Below are 22,657 nucleotides of genomic sequence, written 5' to 3' on the forward strand. Positions count from 1 at the left end.
GTATAACACTGGGGTACAGTACTGGTGGGTACAGGTCTGTCATTGTATAACACTGGGGTACAGTACTGGTGGGTACAGGTCTGTCACTGTATAACACTAGGGTACAGTACTGGTGGGTACAGGTCTGTCACTGTATAACACTGGGGTACAGTACTGGTGGGTACAGGTCTGTCACTGTATAACACTGGGGTACTGTACTGGTGGGTACAGGTCTGTCTCTGTATAACACTGGGGTAAGTACTGGTGGCTACAGGTCTGTCTCTGTATAACACTGGGGTACAGTACTGGTGGGTACAGATCTGTCACTGTATAACACTGGGGTACAGCACTGGTGGGTACAGGTCTGTCACTGTATAACACTGGGGTACAGTACTGGTGGGTACAGGTCACTCACTGTATAACACTGGGGTACAGTACTAGTGGGTACAGGTCAGTCACTGTATAACACTGGGGTACAGTACTGGTGGGTATATGTCTGTCACTGTATAACACTGGGGTACAGTTCTGGTGGGTACAGGTCTGTCACTGTATAACACTGGGGTACAGTACTGGTGGGTACAGGTCTGTCACTGTATAATACTGGGGTACAGTACTGGTGGGTATAGGTCTGTCACTGTATAACACTGGGTACAGTACTGGTGTGTACAGGTCTGTCACTGTATAACACTAGAGTACAGTGCTGGTGGGTACAGGTCTGTCTCTGTATAACACTGGGGTACAGTACTGGTGGGTACAGGTCTGTCACTGTATAACACTGGGGTACAGCACTGGTGGGTACAGGTCTGTCACTGTATAACACTGGGGTACAGTACTGGTGGGTACAGATCAGTCACTGTATAACACTGGGGGACAGTACTGGTGGGTACAGGTCAGTCACTGTATAACACTTGGGTACAGTACTGGTGGGTATAGGTCTGTCACTGTATAACACTGGGATACAGTACTGGTGGGTACAGGTCTGTAACTGTATAACACTGGGGTACAGTACTGGTGGGTATAGGTCTGTCACTGTATAACACTAGGTACAGTACTGGTGGGTACAGATCTGTCACTGTATAACACGAGGGTACAGTACTGGAGGGTACAGGTCTGTCACTGTATAACACTGGGGTACAGTTCTGGTGGGTACAGGTCTGTCACTGTATAACACTAGGGTACAGTACTGGTGGGTACAGGTCTGTCACTGTATAACACTAGGGTACAGTACTGGTGGGTACAGGTCTGTCACTGTATAACACTGGGGTACAGTACTGGTGGCTACAGGTCTGTCGCTGTATAACACTGGGGTACAGTACTGGTGGCTACAGGTCTGTCTCTGTATAACACTGGGGTACAGTACTGATGGGTACAGGTCTGTCACTGTATAACACTGGGGTACAGCACTGGTGGGTACAGGTCTGTCACTGTATAACACTGGGGTACAGTACTGGTGGGTACAGGTCTGTCACTGTATAACACTGGGGTACAGTACTGGTGGTACAGGTCTGTCACTGTATAACACTGGGATACAGTACTGGTGGGTATAGGTCTGTCACTGTATAACACTGGGGTACAGGACTGGTGGGTATAGGTCTGTCACTGTATAACACTGGGGTACAGTACTGGTGGCTACAGGTCTGTCTCTGTATAACACTGGGGTACAGTACTGGTGGCTACAGGTCTGTCTCTGTATAACACTGGGGTACAGTACTGATGGGTACAGGTCTGTCACTGTATAACACTGGGGTACAGCACTGGTGGGTACAGGTCTGTCACTGTATAACACTTGGGTACAGTACTGGTGGGTACAGGTCAGTCACTGTATAACACTGGGGTACAGTAATGGTGGGTACAGGTCAGTCTCTGTATAACACTGGGGTACAGTACTGGTGGGTACAGGTCTGTCACTGTATAACACTGGGGTACAGCACTGGTGGGTACAGGTCTGTCACTGTATAACACTGGGGTACAGCACTGGTGGGTACAGGTCAGTCACTATATAACACTGGGGTACAGTACTGGTGGGTACAGGTCTGTCACTGTATAACACTGGGATACAGTACTGGTGGCTACAGGTCTGTCATTGTATAACACTGGGGTACAGTACTGGTGGGTATAGGTCTGTCACTGTATAACACTGGGTACAGTACTGGTGGGTACAGGTCTGTCACTGTATAACACTGGGTACAGTACTGGTGGGTACAGGTCTGTCACTGTATAACACTGGGGTACAGTACTGGTGGGTACAGGTCTGTCATTGTATAACACTAGGGTACAGTACTGGTGGGTACAGGTCTGTCACTGTATAACACTAGGGTACAGTACTGGTGGGTAAAGGTCTGTCACTGTATAACACTGGGGTACAGTACTGGTGGGTACAGGTCTGTCACTGTATAACACTGGGGTACAGTACTGGTGGGTACAGATCTATCTCTGTATAACACTGGGGTACAGTACTGGTGGCTACAGGTCTGTCACTGTATAACACTGGGGTACAGTACTGGTGGGTACAGGTCTGTCACTGTATAACACTGGGGTACAGTACTGGTGGGTACAGGTCTGTCACTGTATAACACTGGGGTACAGTACTGGTGGGTACAGGTCAGTCACTGTATAACACTGGGGTACAGTACTGGTGGGTACAGGTCAGTCACTGTATAACACTGGGGTACAATACTGGTGGGTACAGGTCTGTCACTGTATAACACTGGGGTACTGTACTGGTGGGCACAGGTCTGTCTCTGTATAACACTGGGGTACAGTACTGGTGGCTACAGGTCTGTCTCTGTATAACACTGGGGTACAGTACTGGTGGGTACAGATCTGTCACTGTATAACACTGGGGTACAGCACTGGTGGGTACAGGTCTGTCACTGTATAACACTGGGGTACAGTACTGGTGGGTACAGGTCAGTCACTGTATAACACTGGGGTACAGTACTGGTGGGTACAGGTCAGTCACTGTATAACACTGGGATACAGTACTGGTGGGTATATGTCTGTCACTGTATAACACTGGGGTACAGTTCTGATGGGTACAGGTCTGTCACTGTATAACACTGGGGTACAGTACTGGTGGGTATAGGTCTGTCACTGTATAACACTGGGTACAGTACTGGTGTGTACAGGTCTGTCACTGTATAACACTAGAGTACAGTGCTGGTGGGTACAGGTCTGTCTCTGTATAACACTGGGGTACAGTACTGGTGGGTACAGGTCTGTCACTGTATAACACTGGGGTACAGCACTGGTGGGTACAGGTCTGTCACTGTATAACACTGGGGTACAGTACTGGTGGGTACAGATCAGTCACTGTATAACACTGGGGGAAAGTACTGGTGGGTACAGGTCAGTCACTGTATAACACTTGGGTACAGTACTGGTGGGTATAGGTCTGTCACTGTATAACACTGGGATACAGTACTGGTGGGTACAGGTCTGGCACTGTATAACACTGGGGTACAGTACTGGTGGGTATAGGTCTGTCACTGTATAACACTGGGTACAGTACTGGTGGGTACAGGTCTGTCACTGTATAACACGAGGGTACAGTACTGGTGGGTATAGGTCTGTCACTGTATAACACTGGGGTACAGTTCTGGTGGGTACAGGTCTGTCGCTGTATAACACTAGGGTACAGTACTGGTGGGTACAGGTCTGTCACTGTATAACACTAGGGTACAGTACTGGTGGGTACAGGTCTGTCACTGTATAACACTGGGGTACAGTACTGGTGGCTACAGGTCTGTCTCTGTATAACACTGGGGTACAGTACTGGTGGCTACAGGTCTGTCTCTGTATAACACTGGGGTACAGTACTGATGGGTACAGGTCTGTCACTGTATAACACTGTGGTACAGCACTGGTGGGTACAGGTCTGTCACTGTATAACACTGGGGTACAGTACTGGTGGGTACAGGTCTGTCACTGTATAACACTGGGGTACAGTACTGGTGGTACAGGTCTGTCACTGTATAACACTGGGATACAGTACTGGTGGGTACAGGTCTGTCACTGTATAACACTGGGGAAAAGGACTGGTGGGTATAGGTCTGTCACTGTATAACACTGGGGTACAGTACTGGTGGCTAGAGGTCTGTCTCTGTATAACACTGGGGTACAGTACTGGTGGCTACAGGTCTGTCTCTGTATAACACTGGGGTACAGTACTGATGGGTACAGGTCTGTCACTGTATAACACTGGGGTACAGCACTGGTGGGTACAGGTCTGTCACTGTATAACACTGGGGTACAGTACTGGTGGGTACAGGTCAGTCACTGTATAACACTGGGGTACAGTAATGGTGGGTACAGGTCAGTCTCTGTATAACACTGGGGTACAGTACTGGTGGGTACAGGTCTGTCACTGTATAACACTGGGGTACAGCACTGGTGGGTACAGGTCTGTCACTGTATAACACTGGGATACAGTACTGGTGGCTACAGGTCTGTCATTGTATAACACTGGGGTACAGTACTGGTGGGTATAGGTCTGTCACTGTATAACACTGGGTACAGTACTGGTGGGTACAGGTCTGTCACTGTATAACACTGGGTACAGTACTGGTGGGTACAGGTCTGTCACTGTATAACACTGGGGTACAGTACTGGTGGGTACAGGTCTGTCATTGTATAACACTGGGGTACAGTACTGGTGGGTACAGGTCTGTCACTGTATAACACTAGGGTACAGTACTGGTGGGTACAGGTCTGTCACTGTATAACACTAGGGTACAGTACTGGTGGGTAAAGGTCTGTCACTGTATAACACTGGGGTACAGTACTGGTGGGTACAGGTCTGTCACTGTATAACACTGGGGTACAGTACTGGTGGGTACAGATCTATCTCTGTATAACACTGGGGTACAGTACTGGTGGCTACAGGTCTGTCACTGTATAACACTGGGGTACAGTACTGGTGGGTACAGGTCTGTCACTGTATAACACTGGGGTACAGTACTGGTGGGTACAGGTCTGTCACTGTATAACACTGGGGTACAGTACTGGTGGGTATAGGCCTGTCACTGTATAACACTGGGGTACAGTACTGGTGGGTACAGGTCTGTCACCATATAACATTGGGGTACAGTACTCGTGGGTATAGGTCTGTCACTGTATAACACTGGGTACAGTACTGGTGGGTACAGGTCTGTCACTGTATAACATTAAGGTACAGTACTGGTGGGTACAGGTCTGTCTCTGTATAACACTGGGGTACAGTACTGGTGGGTACAGGTCTGTCACTGTATAACACTGGGGTACAGCACTGGTGGGTACAGGTCTGTCACTGTATAACACTGGGGTACAGTACTGGTGGGTACAGGTCAGTCACTGTATAACACTGGGGTACAGTACTGGTGGGTACAGGTCAGTCACTGTATAACACTGGGGTACAGTACTGGTGGGTGTAGGTCTGTCACTGTATAACACTGGGGTACAATACTGGTGGGTACAGGTCTGTCTCTGTATAACACTGCGGTACAGTACTGGTGGGTACAGGTCTGTCTCTGTATAACACTGGGGTACAGTACTGGTGGGTACAGGTCTGTCACTGTATAACACTGGGGTACAGTACTGGTGGGTACAGGTCAGTCACTGTATAACACTGGGGTACAGTACTGGTGGGTACAGGTCAGTCACTGTATAACACTGGGGTACAGTACTGGTGGGTGTAGGTCTGTCACTGTTTCACACTGGGGTACAGTACTGGTGGGTATAGGTCTGTCTCTGTAGAACACTGGGGTACAGTACTGGTGGGTACAGGTCTGTCTCTGTATAACACTGGGGTACAGTACTGGTGGGTACAGGTCTGTCACTGTATAACTCTGGGGTACAGCAGTGGTGGGTACAGGTCTGTCACTGTATAACACTGGGGTACTGTACTGGTGGGTACAGGTCAGTCACTGTATAACACTGGGGTACAGTACTGGTGGGTACAGGTCTGTCACTGTATAACACTGGTTACAGTACTAGTGGGGACAGGTCTGTCACTGTATAACACTAGGGGACAGTACTGGTGGGTGCAGGTCTGTCACTGTATAACACTGGGGTACAGTACTGGTGGTACAGATCTGTCACTGTATAACACTGGGGTACAATACTTGTGGGTACAGGTCTGTCATTGTATAACACTGGGGTACAGCACTGGTGCGTACAGGTCTGTCACTGTATAACACTGGGGTACAGTACTGGTGGGTGCAGGTCAGTCACTGTATAACACTGGGGTACAGTACTGGTGGGTATAGGTCTGTCACTGTATAACACTGGGATACAGTACTGGTGGGTACAGGTCTGTCTCTGTATAACACTGGGGTACAGTACTGGTGGGTACAGGTCTGTCACTGTATAAAACTGGGGTACAGCACTGGTGGGTACAGGTCTGTCACTGTATAACACTGGGGTACAGTACTGGTGGGTACAGGTCAGTCACTGTGTAACACTGGGGTACAGTACTGGTGGGTACAGGTCAGTCACTGTATAACACTGGGGTACAGTACTGGTGGGTGTAGGTCTGTCACTGTATAACACTGGGGTACAATACTGGTGGGTACAGGTCTGTCTCTGTATAACACTGCGGTACAGTACTGGTGGATACAAGTCTGTCTCTGTATAACACTGGGGTACAGTACTGGTGGGTACAGGTCTGTCACTGTATAACACTGGGGTACAGTACTGGTGGGTACAGGTCAGTCACTGTATAACATTGGGGTACAGTACTGGTGGGTACAGGTCAGTCACTGTATAACACTGGGGTACAGTACTGGTGGGTGTAGGTCTGTCACTGTATAACACTGGGGTACAGTTCTGGTGGGTACATGTCTGTCACTGTATAACACTAGGGTACAGTACTGGTGGGTACAGGTCTGTCACTGTATAACACTGGGGTACAGCACTGGTGGGTACAGGTCTGTCACTGTATAACACTGGGGTACAGTACTGGTGGGTACAGGTCAGTCACTGTATAACACTGGGGTGCAGTACTGGTGGGTACAGGTCTGTCACTGTATAACACTGGGGTATAGTACTGGTGGGTATAGGTCTGTCACTGTATAACACTGGGTACAGTACTGGTGGGTACAGGTCTGTCACTGTATAACACTAGGGTACAGTAGTGGTGGGTACAGGTCTGTCTCTGTATAACACTGGGGTACAGTTCTGGTGGGTACAGGTCTGTCACTGTATAACACTGGGGTACAGTACTGGTGGTACAGGTCTGTTACTGTATAAAACTGGGGTACAGTACTGGTGGGTACAGGTCTGTCATTGTATAACACTGTGGTACAGTACTGGTGGGTACAGGTCTGTCACTGTATAACACTGGGGTACAGTTCTGGTGGTACAGGTCTGTCACTGTATAACACTAGGGTACAGTACTGGTGGGTGCAGGTCTGTCACTGTATAACACTGGGGTACAGTACTGGTGGGTACAGGTCTGTCTCTGTATGACACTGGGGTACAGTACTGGTGGGTACAGGTCTGTCACTGTATAACACTGCGGTACAGCACTGGTGGGTACAGGTCTGTCACTGTATAACACTAGGGGACAGTCCTGTTGGGTACAGGTCTGTCACTGTATAACACTGGGGTACAGTACTGGTGGTACAGATCTGTCACTGTATAACACCGGGGTACAGTACTGGTGGGTACAGGTCTGTCATTGTATAACACTGGGGTACAGTACTGGTGCGTACAGGTATGTCACTGTATAACACTGGGGTACAGCACTGGTGGGTACAGGTCTGTCACTGTATAGCACTGGGGTACAGTACTGGTGGGTACAGGTCAGTTACTGTATAACACTGGGGTACAGTACTGGTGGGTACAGGTCAGTCTCTGTATAACACTGGGGTACAGTACTGGTGGGTACAGGTCTGTCACTGTATTACACTGGGGTACAGCACTGGTGGGTACAGGTCTGTCACTGTATAACACTGGGGTACAGTACTGGTGGGTACAGGTCAGTCACTGTATAACACTGGGGTACAGTACTGGTGGGTACAGGTCTGTCACTGTATAACACTGGGGTACAGTACTGGTGGGTACAGGTCTGTCACTGTATAACACTGGGGTACAGTACTGGTGGGTATAGGTCTGTCACTGTATAACACTGGGTACAGTACTGGTGGGTACAGGTCTGTCACTGTATAACACTAGGGTACAGTACTGGTGGGTACAGGTCTGTCACTATATAACACTGGGGTACAGTACTGGTGGTACAGGTCTGTCACTGTATAACACTGGGGTACAGTACTGGTGGGTACGGGTCTGTCATTGTATAACCCTGGGGTACAGTACTGGTGGGTACAGGTCTGTCACTGTATAACACTGGGGTACAGTTCTGGTGGGTACAGGTCTGTCACTGTATAACACTGGGGTACAGTACTGGTGGTACAGGTCTGTCACTGTATAACACTGGGGTACAGTACTGGTGGGTACAGGTCTGTCTCTGTATAACACTGGGGTACAGTACTGGTGGGTACAGGTCTTTCACTGTATAACACTGGGGTATAGCACTGGTGGGTACAGGTCTGTCACTGTATAACACTGGGGTACTGTACTGGTGGGTACAGGTCAGTCACTGTATAACACTGGGGTACAGTACTGGTGGGTACAGGTCAGTCACTGTATAACACTGGGGTACAGTACTGGTGGGTATAGGGCTGTCTCTGTATAATACTGGGGTACAGTACTGGCGGGTACAGGTCTGTCACTGTATAACACTGGGGTACAATACTGGTGGGTATAGGTCTGTCACTGTATAACACTGGGTACAGTACTGGTGGGTACAGGTCTGTCACTGTATAACACTAGGGGACAGTACTGGTGGGTACAGGTCTGTCACTGTATAACACTGGGGTACAGTTCTGGTGGGTACAGGTCTGTCATTGTATAACACTGGGGTACAGTACTGGTGGGTGCAGGTCAGTCACTGTATAACACTGGGGTACAGTACTGGTGGGTACAGGTCAGTCTCTGTATAACACTGGGGTACAGTACTGGTGGGTACAGGTCTGTCACTGTATAACACTGGGGTACAGCACTGGTGGGTACAGGTCTGTCACTGTATAACACTGGGGTACAGTACTGGTGGGTACAGGTCAGTCACTGTATAACACTAGGGTACAGTACTGGTGCGTACAGGTCTGTCACTGTATAACACTGGGGTACAGTACTGGTGGGTACCGGTCTGTCACTGTATAACACTGGGGTACAGTACTGGTGGGTATAGTTCTGTCACTGTATAACACTGGGTACAGTACTGGTGGGTACAGGTCTGTCACTGTATAACACGAAGGTACAGTACTGGTGGGTACAGGTCTGTCACTATATAACACTGGGGTACAGTACTGGTGGTACAGGTCTGTCATTGTATAACACTGGGGTACAGTACTGGTGGGTACAGGTCTGTCACTGTATAACACTGGGGTACAGTTCTGGTGGGTACAGGTCTGTCACTGTATAACACTAGGGTACAGTACTGGTGGGTACAGGTCTGTCTCTGTATAACACTGGGGTACAGTACTGGTGGCTACAGGTCTGTCTCTGTATAACACTGGGGTACAGTACTGGTGGGTACAGGTCTGTCACTGTATAACACTGGGGTACAGCTCTGGTGGGTACAGGTCTGTCACTGTATAACACTGGGGTACAGTACTGGTGGGTACAGGTCAGTCACTGTATAACACTGGGGTACAGTACTGGTGGGTACAGGTCAGTCACTGTATAACACTGGGGTACAGTTCTGGTGGGTACAGGTCTGTCACCATATAACATTGGGGTACAGTACTGGTGGGTATAGGTCTGTCACTGTATAACACTGGGTACAGTACTGGTGGGTACAGGTCTGTCACTGTATAACACTAGGGTACAGTACTGGTGAGTACAGGTCTGTCACTATATAACACTGGGGTACAGTACTGGTGGTACAGGTCTGTCATTGTATAACACTGGGGTACAGTACTGGTGGGTACAGGTCTGTCACTGTATAACACTGGGGTACAGTTCTGGTGGGTACAGGTCTGTCACTGTATAACACTAGGGTACAGTACTGGTGGGTACAGGTCTGTCTCTGTATAACACTGGGGTACAGTACTGGTGGCTACAGGTCTGTCTCTGTATAACACTGGGGTACAGTACTGGTGGGTACAGGTCTGTCACTGTATAACACTGGGGTACAGCTCTGGAGGGTACAGGTCTGTCACTGTATAACACTGGGGTACAGTACTGGTGGGTACAGGTCAGTCACTGTATAACACTGGGTACAGTACTGGTGGGTACAGGTCTGTCACTGTATAAAACTAGGGTGCAGTACTGGTGGGTACAGGTCTGTATCTGTATAACACTGGGGTACAGTTCTGGTGGGTACAGGTCTGTCACTGTATAACACTGGGGTACAGTACTGGTGGTACAGGTCTGTCACTGTATAAAACTGGGGTACAGTACTGGTGGGTACAGGTCTGTCATTGTATAACACTGTGGTACAGTACTGGTGGGTACAGGTCTGTCACTGTATAACACTGGGGTACAGTACTGGTGGGTACAGGTCTGTCACTGTATAACACTGGGGTATAGTACTGGTGGGTACAGGTCTGTCACTGTATAACACTGGGGTACTGTACTGGTGGGTGTAGGTCTGTCACTGTATAACACTGAGGTACAGTTCTGGTGGGTACATGTCTGTCACTGTATAACACTAGGGTACAGTACTGGTGGGTACAGGTCTGTCACTGTATAACACTGGGGTACAGCACTGGTGGGTACAGGTCTGTCACTGTATAACACTGGGGTACAGTACTGGTGGGTACAGGTCAGTCACTGTATAACACTGGGGTGCAGTACTGGTGGGTACAGGTCTGTCACTGTATAACACTGGGGTACAGTACTGGTGGGTATAGGTCTGTCACTGTATAACACTGGGTACAGTACTGGTGGGTACAGGTCTGTCACTGTATAACACTAGGGTACAGTAGTGGTGGGTACAGGTCTGTCTCTGTATAACACTGGGGTACAGTTCTGGTGGGTACAGGTCTGTCACTGTATAACACTGGGGTACAGTACTGGTGGTACAGGTCTGTTACTGTATAAAACTGGGGTACAGTACTGGTGGGTACAGGTCTGTCATTGTATAACACTGTGGTACAGTACTGGTGGGTACAGGTCTGTCACTGTATAACACTGGGGTACAGTTCTGGTGGTACAGGTCTGTCACTGTATAACACTAGGGTACAGTACTGGTGGGTGCAGGTCTGTCACTGTATAACACTGGGGTACAGTACTGGTGGGTACAGGTCTGTCTCTGTATGACACTGGGGTACAGTACTGGTGGGTACAGGTCTGTCACTGTATAACACTGGGGTACAGCACTGGTGGGTACAGGTCTGTCACTATATAACACTGGGGTACTGTCCTGGTGGGTACAGGTCTGTCACTGTATAACACTGGTGTACAGTACTGGTGGGTACAGGTCAGTCACTGTATAACTCTGGGGTACAGTACTGGTGGATACAGGTCTGTCACTGTATAACACTGGGGTACAGTACTGGTGGGTACAGGTCAGTCACTGTATAACACTGGGGTACAGTACTGGTGGGTACAGGTCTGTCACTCTATAACACTGCGGTACAGCACTGGTGGGTACAGGTCTGTCACTGTATAACACTGCGGTACAGCACTGGTGGGTACAGGTCTGTCACTGTATAACACTAGGGGACAGTCCTGTTGGGTACAGGTCTGTCACTGTATAACACTGGGGTACAGTACTGGTGGTACAGATCTGTCACTGTATAACACCGGGGTACAGTACTGGTGGGTACAGGTCTGTCATTGTATAACACTGGGGTACAGTACTGGTGCGTACAGGTATGTCACTGTATAACACTGGGGTACAGAACTGGTGGGTACAGGTCTGTCACTGTATAGCACTGGGGTACAGTACTGGTGGGTACAGGTCAGTTACTGTATAACACTGGGGTACAGTACTGGTGGGTACAGGTCAGTCTCTGTATAACACTGGGGTACAGTACTGGTGGGTACAGGTCTGTCACTGTATTACACTGGGGTACAGCACTGGTGGGTACAGGTCTGTCACTGTATAACACTGGGGTACAGTACTGGTGGGTACAGGTCAGTCACTGTATAACACTGGGGTACAGTACTGGTGGGTACAGGTCTGTCACTGTATAACACTGGGGTACAGTACTGGTGGGTACAGGTCTGTCACTGTATAACACTGGGGTACAGTACTGGTGGGTATAGGTCTGTCACTGTATAACACTGGGTACAGTACTGGTGGGTACAGGTCTGTCACTGTATAACACTAGGGTACAGTACTGGTGGGTACAGGTCTGTCACTATATAACACTGGGGTACAGTACTGGTGGTACAGGTCTGTCACTGTATAACACTGGGGTACAGTACTGGTGGGTACGGGTCTGTCATTGTATAACCCTGGGGTACAGTACTGGTGGGTACAGGTCTGTCACTGTATAACACTGGGGTACAGTTCTGGTGGGTACAGGTCTGTCACTGTATAACACTGGGGTACAGTACTGGTGGTACAGGTCTGTCACTGTATAACACTGGGGTACAGTACTGGTGGGTATAGGTCTGTCTCTGTATAACACTGGGGTACAGTACTGGTGGGTACAGGTCTTTCACTGTATAACACTGGGGTATAGCACTGGTGGGTACAGGTCTGTCACTGTATAACACTGGGGTACTGTACTGGTGGGTACAGGTCAGTCACTGTATAACACTGGGGTACAGTACTGGTGGGTACAGGTCAGTCACTGTATAACACTGGGGTACAGTACTGGTGGGTATAGGGCTGTCTCTGTATAACACTGGGGTACAGTACTGGCGGGTACAGGTCTGTCACTGTATAACACTGGGGTACAATACTGGTGGGTATAGGTCTGTCACTGTATAACACTGGGTACAGTACTGGTGGGTACAGGTCTGTCACTGTATAACACTAGGGGACAGTACTGGTGGGTACAGGTCTGTCACTGTATAACACTGGGGTACAGTTCTGGTGGGTACAGGTCTGTCATTGTATAACACTGGGGTACAGTACTGGTGGGTACAGGTCAGTCACTGTATAACACTGCGGGACAGTACTGGTGGGTACAGGTCTGTCACTGTATAACACTTGGGTACAGCACTGGTGGGTACAGGTCTGTCACTGTATAACACTAGGGGACAGTCCTGTTGGGTACAGGTCTGTCACTGTATAACACTGGGGTACAGTACTGGTGGTACAGATCTGTCACTGTATAACACCGGGGTACAGTACTGGTGGGTACAGGTCTGTCATTGTATAACACTGGGGTACAGTACTGGTGCGTACAGGTATGTCACTGTATAACACTGGGGTACAGCACTGGTGGGTACAGGTCTGTCACTGTATAGCACTGGGGTACAGTACTGGTGGGTACAGGTCAGTTACTGTATAACACTGGGGTACAGTACTGGTGGGTACAGGTCAGTCTCTGTATAACACTGGGGTACAGTACTGGTGGGTACAGGTCTGTCACTGTATAACACTGGGGTACAGCACTGGTGGGTACAGGTCTGTCACTGTATAACACTGGGGTACAGTACTGGTGGGTACAGGTCAGTCACTGTATAACACTAGGGTACAGTACTGGTGCGTACAGGTCTGTCACTGTATAACACTGGGGTACAGTACTGGTGGGTACCGGTCTGTCACTGTATAACACTGGGGTACAGTACTGGTGGGTATAGTTCTGTCACTGTATAACACTGGGTACAGTACTGGTGGGTACAGGTCTGTCACTGTATAACACTAAGGTACAGTACTGGTGGGTACAGGTCTGTCACTATATAACACTGGGGTACAGTACTGGTGGTACAGGTCTGTCATTGTATAACACTGGGGTACAGTACTGGTGGGTACAGGTCTGTCACTGTATAACACTGGGGTACAGTTCTGGTGGGTACAGGTCTGTCACTGTATAACACTAGGGTACAGTACTGGTGGGTACAGGTCTGTCTCTGTATAACACTGGGGTACAGTACTGGTGGCTACAGGTCTGTCTCTGTATAACACTGGGGTACAGTACTGGTGGGTACAGGTCTGTCACTGTATAACACTGGGGTACAGCTCTGGTGGGTACAGGTCTGTCACTGTATAACACTGGGGTACAGTACTGGTGGGTACAGGTCAGTCACTGTATAACACTGGGGTACAGTACTGGTGGGTACAGGTCAGTCACTGTATAACACTGGGGTACAGTTCTGGTGGGTACAGGTCTGTCACCATATAACATTGGGGTACAGTACTGGTGGGTATAGGTCTGTCACTGTATAACACTGGGTACAGTACTGGTGGGTACAGGTCTGTCACTGTATAACACTAGGGTACAGTACTGGTGAGTACAGGTCTGTCACTATATAACACTGGGGTACAGTACTGGTGGTACAGGTCTGTCATTGTATAACACTGGGGTACAGTACTGGTGGGTACAGGTCTGTCACTGTATAACACTGGGGTACAGTTCTGGTGGGTACAGGTCTGTCACTGTATAACACTAGGGTACAGTACTGGTGGGTACAGGTCTGTCTCTGTATAACACTGGGGTACAGTACTGGTGGCTACAGGTCTGTCTCTGTATAACACTGGGGTACAGTACTGGTGGGTACAGGTCTGTCACTGTATAACACTGGGGTACAGCTCTGGAGGGTACAGGTCTGTCACTGTATAACACTGGGGTACAGTACTGGTGGGTACAGGTCAGTCACTGTATAACACTGGGTACAGTACTGGTGGGTACAGGTCTGTCACTGTATAAAACTAGGGTGCAGTACTGGTGGGTACAGGTCTGTATCTGTATAACACTGGGGTACAGTTCTGGTGGGTACAGGTCTGTCACTGTATAACACTGGGGTACAGTACTGGTTGTACAGGTCTGTCACTGTATAAAACTGGGGTACAGTACTGGTGGGTACAGGTCTGTCATTGTATAACACTGTGGTACAGTACTGGTGGGTACAGGTCTGTCACTGTATAACACTGGGGTACAGTACTGGTGGGTACAGGTCTGTCACTGTATAACACTGGGGTATAGTACTGGTGGGTACAGGTCTGTCACTGTATAACACTGGGGTACTGTACTGGTGGGTACAGGTCAGTCACTGTATAACACTGGGGTACAGTACTGGTGGGTACAGGTCAGTCACTGTATAACACTGGGGTACAGTACTGGTGGGTACAGGTCAGTCACTGTATAACACTGGGGTACAGTACTGGTGGGTATAGGGCTGTCTCTGTATAACACTGGGGTACAGTACTGGCGGGTACAGGTCTGTCACTGTATAACACTGGGGTACAATACTGGTGGGTATAGGTCTGTCACTGTATAACACTGGGTACAGTACTGGTGGGTACAGGTCTGTCACTGTATAACACTAGGGGACAGTACTGGTGGGTACAGGTCTGTCACTGTATAACACTGGGGTACAGTTCTGGTGGGTACAGGTCTGTCATTGTATAACACTGGGGTACAGTACTGGTGGGTACAGGTCAGTCACTGTATAACACTGGGGTACAGTACTGGTGGGTACAGGTCAGTCACTGTATAACACTGGGGTACAGTACTGGTGGGTACAGGTCTGTCACTGTATCACACTGGGATACAGTACTGGTGAGTACAGGTCTGTCACTGTATAACACTGGGGTACAGTACTGGTGGGTACAGGTCTGTCACTGTATAACACTGGGGTACAGTACTGGTGGGTACAGGTCTGTCATTGTATAACACTGGGGTACAGTAATGGTGGGTACAGGTCTGTCACTGTATAACACTGGGGTACAGCACTGGTGGGTACAGGTATGTCATTGTATAAGACTGGGGTACAGTACTGGTGGGTACAGGTCTGTCACTGTATCACACTGGGATACAGTACTGGTGAGTACAGGTCTGTCACTGTATAACACTGGGGTACAGTTCTGGTGGGTACAGGTCTGTCATTGTATAACACTGGGGTACAGTACTGGTGCGTACAGGTCTGTCACTGTATAACACTGGGGTACAGTACTGGTGGGTACAGGTCTGTCATTGTATACCACTGGGGTACAGTAATGGTGGGTACAGGTCTGTCACTGTATAACACTGGGGTACAGCACTGGTGGGTACAGGTATGTCATTGTATAAGACTGGGGTACAGTACTGGTGGGTACAGGTCTGTCACTGTATAACACTGGGGTACAGTACTGGTGTATGTAATGTCTGTAAGCTTGTAATGTTTGTAGCTCCACACTGTGGATGTATTGTGTACTGCAACTGCAGAGTTAATCATTAAACAGAACCAGGCAATTCTGGAGACTTCTGAGAAAGCTGCCTCCAATGTAAATAAGATGTGTGTGCTGTGTTCTGTGAAGATATCACATTTGGCGACGGAAGATGGGATGTTTCAGATGATTTAAAGCTTAATTTTTGTTGGCGAACGATTCAGCCAGCCGACAGAGAGACTTTGGAAGTTTCAGTCTTTGGAAAAAAGCTGCAAAATCCGAGGTAAAATACAGCACACGGTGTGAACAACTCCATGTCACAGTCTAAGGATAAGGGGTAAGCCATTTAGGGCCGAGATGAGGAGAAACCTCTTCACCCAGAGAGTGGTGAACCTGTGCAATTCTCTACCTCAGAAAGTTGTTGAGGCCAATTCACTAAATATATTCAAAAAGGAGTTAGATGTTGTCCTTACTACTGGGGGGGTCAAGGGGTATGGCGAGAAAGCAGGAATGGGGTACTGAAGTTGCATGTTCAGCCATGAACTCATTGAATGGCGGTGCAGGCTCGAAGGGCCGAATGGCCTACTCCTGCACCTATTTTCTATGTTTCTATAGAGATTAAAATGGCGGGTGTATTGGGATATTTGGGGGAATATAGACATGACCGGGAACGTTTTAAAGCATATGTGGATCGGCTAGATTTGTATTTCACTGCAAATAACATAATCGAAGTTCCAGACAATGCAGTCCAGAACCGGGCTGTGTTGGAACGTAAGAAAGCGATCTTCTTATCGGAGGCAGGTCCGGCATTATATGACACCCTTGTAAATCTGCTTATGCCTGACGAGCCAAAGGACACAACGCTTAAAAAGATTTTAACGAAGTTGGAGCAGCACTATAACCCCAAACTGTTAGAAATTGCTGAAAGCTATCATTTCGTGGTTCGGAATCAAAAGGCTGATGAAAGTATCAGTGATTACATCGTAGCATTAAAAATGCTATCGATGCACTGTAATTTTGGAAACTTTTAAAACCAAGCATTACGGGATCGTTTTGTTTGTGGGTGAAAAATGATGCGATCAGAAGGAAGTTATTGATGACGGATGACTTGACTTTTGAGATTGCTTGTCAGACAGCGAGGTCGATGGGCATGGCCGAACAATATTCCCGAGAATTAAATAATAATTACGGTCGTCAGTCAACCGAGGTAAATCACCTGCAGGTTCAAAGTAAAAGACGGTGGGGGCCCAAAGTCTCAGAAACTGGAAATTCTAACAGAGCATATACGTGCCTGGGACAACACATTGCTCAAAGTTGTCCATACGTGAAGGCAGAGTGTTTCTTCTGCAGAAAGACTGGGCATCTTGCAAAGGCATGCCGACTGAAGGGTAAACCAGCTTCCAAAGTTATGAGTCCAGCGTTCAAAGCTATGAGTAGAAAACCCATGAGACTACATAGCATGGAAGAACAACAACAGGACGAGGAGATGTTAGAGTTACACGTCATCAGGAGCACGAGGTTAACGGACAGCGATTCGGAAAGCATCAAAATCCACATAGATGTTGCGGGATTCAAGATACCGATGGAAATTGACACGGGTGCATTCATGAGTGTAGTACCGGAGTCACTATACCGTGAAAAATTGCATGATTTTCAACTGGAGAAATCCAAGATAGAGCTGCGAGGAGAGAAAATTCCTGTGGTAGGTCGTAACACCGTACCGGTGAAATATAAAGATCAATTTCAGAACTTGCCTCTAATAGTAGTGAAAGGAGACAAGTCTGCCTTACTAGGAAGAAATTGATTGAGCTCACTGAAGCTGGATTGGAGTAAGATTTTCTGTGTGGGAGCGAGATTTTCATCAACGGATGAGGTTATCAAGAAGTACCCGAAGGTGTTCTGCGAAATGGACAGTCCGATCCAAGGCTTCAAGGTGAGTGTCAGGGTACAGAAGGAGGCTAGATCGGTTTACTACAAGCCACGTTCCGTACCATGTGCACTCAAGGAGAAAGTTGAGCAAGAACTCAAAAGACTAGAGACTGAGAACATTATTTGTAAGATAGATCGATGTAATTGGGCTACACCCATTGTTGTTGTACCTAAGTCCGATGGTAAGGTAAGATTGTAAAGTAACCATAAACCAGGTTCGAGAGAGTAATGTCCCCAATACATTGCCGAATATAGAAGATTTGTTCACATCACTGACAGGTGGTCAGATCTTCTCAAAACTGGATCTTACGAATGCCTACTTACAGCTTGAACTAGATGAAGAGTCCAAGTCATGTTTGACTATAAATACTCATCTAGGCCGATATCAATTTAATAGGCTACCGTTTGGAGTGTCTTCCGCCCCTGCCATATTCCAAGGGGTGATGAACCATAATTTGCAAGGTATTGAAAGGGTAGTATGTTTCAGCACCAAATTGGCAAATTCATAATAACATATTGAATAAAGTCCTCAAACGGCTAGAGAAGCACAGAGTACGAGTGTCTGCTCGTAAGTGTGAGTTATTTTTAAAACTCAGTGGAGTACTTAGGGTACAGAGTAGACAAAGATGGTTTACATCCAACCATGGAAAAATTGGATGCAATTAGAAATGCACCCACTCCCAGGAATGTCATAGAAACATAGAAAATAGGTGCAGGAGTAGGCCATTCGGCCCTTCGAGCCTGCACCGCCATTCAATGAGTTCATGGCTGAACTTCGTTCATTCTTGGGTCTTTTGAACTATTATGGGAAGTTCCTACCAAATGTGGCTACAGTATTACATCCACTGAATGAACTTTTGAAAAAACAGGTCCATTGGAAGTGGTCAAAAGAATGCGATACAGCATTCAAGGAGTGTAAAAGCAAATTGGTAGAGAGCACCATGTTAGTTCACTATGACATATCTAAGGAGATTAAGCTAGCATGTGATGCCTCCTTATGGAGTTGGGGCAGTGATCTCTCATGTATCACATAGTGCGGAGGAGAGACCAATTGCTTTTGCTTCACGCACTCTCAGTGCCTGTGAGAGTAATTATGCGCAAATTGAAAGGGAAGCTTTGGCATTAATTTTTGGGGTCAAGAAGTTTCACAAATACTTGTATGGTCGTAAGTTTACCATCGTTACGGACCATAAGCCCCTAACAGCAATCCTCCATCCAAAGTCCCCAGTTCCAACATTAGCTGCAGCCCGAATGCAGAGATGGGCTTTGATTTTGTCAGCATATACATATGATATTGAATACAGACGATCAGCTGATCACAGTAATGTTGATGCAATGTCTAGATTGCCTTCCCCATCACAAGTTACACCCGATAGGGAAGAAGTGTTTTATTTTTCATACATTGATGAACTGCCAGTCACAGCTGAAGAGATTGGTAGAGCAACCAAATGTGACCCAGTGATGTCAAAGGTGTATGATTATATTGCAAATGGATGGCCAAACCAGGTAACAGACAAAGATACACATCCATTCTTCATTCGTAGGAATGAATTATCAGTCGATAAAGATTATATCATGGAGGGTGTAAGAGTGGTTATACCAAATAAATTCACGTCCAAATTATTAGGAGACCTCCATGACCAGCATCTGGAAATTTGCTTGACCAAGAGTTTTGCATGCAGTTATTTATGGTGGCCAGGTCTTGATAAAGATATAGAGTACATCGTGAGTCAGTGTACGACATGTCAATCGGTAAGCAAGCAACCACCACCAGTACCATTACAGCCATGGAAATGGCCTCCCAGGGTTTGGCAAAGGCTACATATTGATTTTGCTGAGTTAGAAGGACAACAATTGTTCATTGTGATTGATAGCCATTCAAAGTGGGTTGAGGTGTTTTCAATGTGGAAAATAACAACAAGTAAAACATTGGACATTTTACGAAAATTATTTTCTTCATTTGGCCTCCCTGAAGAAATTGTTTCGGATAATGGACCACAATTTCGTTCAGAAGAATTTGCATAATTCACAAGCAAAAATGGTGTGAAACATACCAAGGTTCCACCATACCATCCTGCTTCGAATGGTGCAGCAGAGCGCAATGTACAAATTGTAAAACGTGCCCTCATAAAACAAATGTTAGATCCAAATCCAAGGAAATGACAGTTGTCATTGGATCACAAATTGGCTAATTTTTTGATTACATATCGAAATACTCCTCATACAACTACTCGTAGAACACCAGCAGAGTTATTTCTCAAACGACAGCCACGAACCAGATTCTTGTTGTTAAAACCAAATTTGGCACAGTCCGTAGAAGAGACACAATTAAGACAGAAAGAGGATCAGGATAGAGGTAGAGTAAAAGAGAGAAGTGTGAAATTAACCACAAGGTGAGAATGAAGAACCATCACCATAAATGGTTAAAGTGGTTACCAGGAAGAGTGGTGAAGATATGTGGTCCTCGCACATATTTGGTAAAGATGTTTGATAATGGACAGGTTAGGTTTGTTCATATTGATCATATTTTACCTACAGACATGGAAGGAGTTGAAGGTGGGAATGATTCAATTATTTCTGACTCATCAGATAGTTTTGATACACCAGTAGCAAATCCTAAATCCAATGTACTGGAAACAAATCCAAGAGAGAATCAGAATGAAAGTCTGAGTCTGAGTCAGGAAAACAAAGAGCCTGAAGTTAGTGAGTTCAAATGAAAATCAAGAACATTCCGTGGAGGAAAACATTCCTCAGGATGAGCCTCGAATGAGTTTAGATTTGGCACCATGTTTGGAAGGTTCTGTTCGAGAGCGAAGGTATCCTCTTCGAAACAGAAAACATTTGCAAATATGGCAAAAAAATAAGTTTATATCCTGTGTTATGTATAAACATGAAAGTTATGTATGATGTTTGTTATGATGGCTTCTTCATTAAGGAGGGAGAAGTGTAATGTCTGTAAGCTTGTAATGTTTGTAGCTCCACACTGTGGATGTATTTTGTACTGCAATTGCAGAGTTAATAATAAACAGAACCAGGCAAAACCGGAGACTTCCGAGAGAGCTGCCTGCCATATTAGGAAGCTGTGTGTGCTGTGTTCTGTGAAGATATCACAGGGTACAGTACTGATGGGTACAGGTCTGTCACTGTATAACACTGGGGTACAGTACTGGTAGGTATAGGTCTGTCACTGTATAACACTGGGGTACAGTACTGGTGGGTACAGGTCTGTCACTGTATAACACTGGGGAACAGTACTGGTGGGTACAGGACTGTCACCGTATAACACTGGAGTACAGTGCTGGTGGGTACAGGTCTGTCATTGTATAATGCTTGGGTACAGTACTGGTGGGTACAGGTCTGTCACTGTATAACACTGGGGTACAGTACTGGTGGGTACAGGTCTGTCACTGTATAACACTGGGGTACAGTACTGGTGGGTATAGGTCTGTCACTGTATAACACTGGGGTACAGTACCGGTGGGTACAAGTCTGTCACTGTATAACACTGGAGTACAGTACTGATGGGTACAGGTCTGTCACTGTATAACACTGGGGTACAGTACTGGTGGGTACAGGTCTGTCACTGTATAACACTGGGGTACAGTACTGGTGGGTACAGGTCTGTCACTGTATAACACTGGGGTACAGTACTGGTGGGTACAGGTCTGTCACTGTATAACACTGGGGTACAGTACCGGTGGGTACACATCTGTCATTGTATAACACTGGGGTACAGTACTGGTGGGTACAGGTCTGTCACTGTATAACACTGGGGTACAGTACTGGTGGGTACAGGTCTGTCACTGTATAACACTGGGGTACAGTACCGGTGGGTACAGGTCTGTCACTGTATAACACTGGGGTACAGTACTGGTGGGTACAGGTCTGTCACTGTATAACACTGGGGTACAGCACTGGTGGGTACAGGTCAGTCACTGTATAACACTGGGGTACAGTACTAGTGGGTACAGGTCTGTCATTGTATAACACTGGGATACAGTACTGGTGGGTACAGGTCTGTCACTGTATAACACTGGGGTACAGCACTGGTGGGTACAGGTCAGTCACTGTATAACACTCGGGTACAGTACTAGTGGGTACAGGTCTGTCACTGTATAACACTGGGGTACAGTACTGGTGGGTACAGGTCTGTCTCTGTATAACACTGGGGTACAGTACTGGTGGGTATAGGTCTGTCACTGTATAACACTGGGGTACAGTACTGGTGGGTACAGGTCTGTCATTGTATAACACTGGGGTACAGTACTGGTGGGTACAGGTCTGTCATTGTATAACACTGGGGTACAGTACTGGTGGGTATAGGTCTGTCATTGTATAACACTGGGGTACAGTACTGGTGGGTACAGGTCTGTCACTGTATAACACTGGGGTACAGTACTGGTGGGTACAGGTCTGTCACTGTATAACACTGGGTACAGTACTGGTGGGTACAGGTTTGTCATTGTATAACACTGGGGTACAGTACTGGTGGGTACA

General features: G+C 47.3%; 1 protein-coding gene across 1 annotated transcript in view; it reads right to left on the minus strand.

Annotated features, from left to right (window-relative positions):
• Positions 1 to 22,657, minus strand: part of LOC139230291 (SH3 and multiple ankyrin repeat domains protein 1-like) — a 323,258-nt gene that overhangs the window by 11,925 nt on the left and 288,676 nt on the right. The window lies entirely within an intron of this gene.

Source organism: Pristiophorus japonicus, chromosome 19, assembly GCF_044704955.1.
Source record: "Pristiophorus japonicus isolate sPriJap1 chromosome 19, sPriJap1.hap1, whole genome shotgun sequence".
NCBI lineage: Eukaryota > Metazoa > Chordata > Chondrichthyes > Pristiophoridae > Pristiophorus > Pristiophorus japonicus.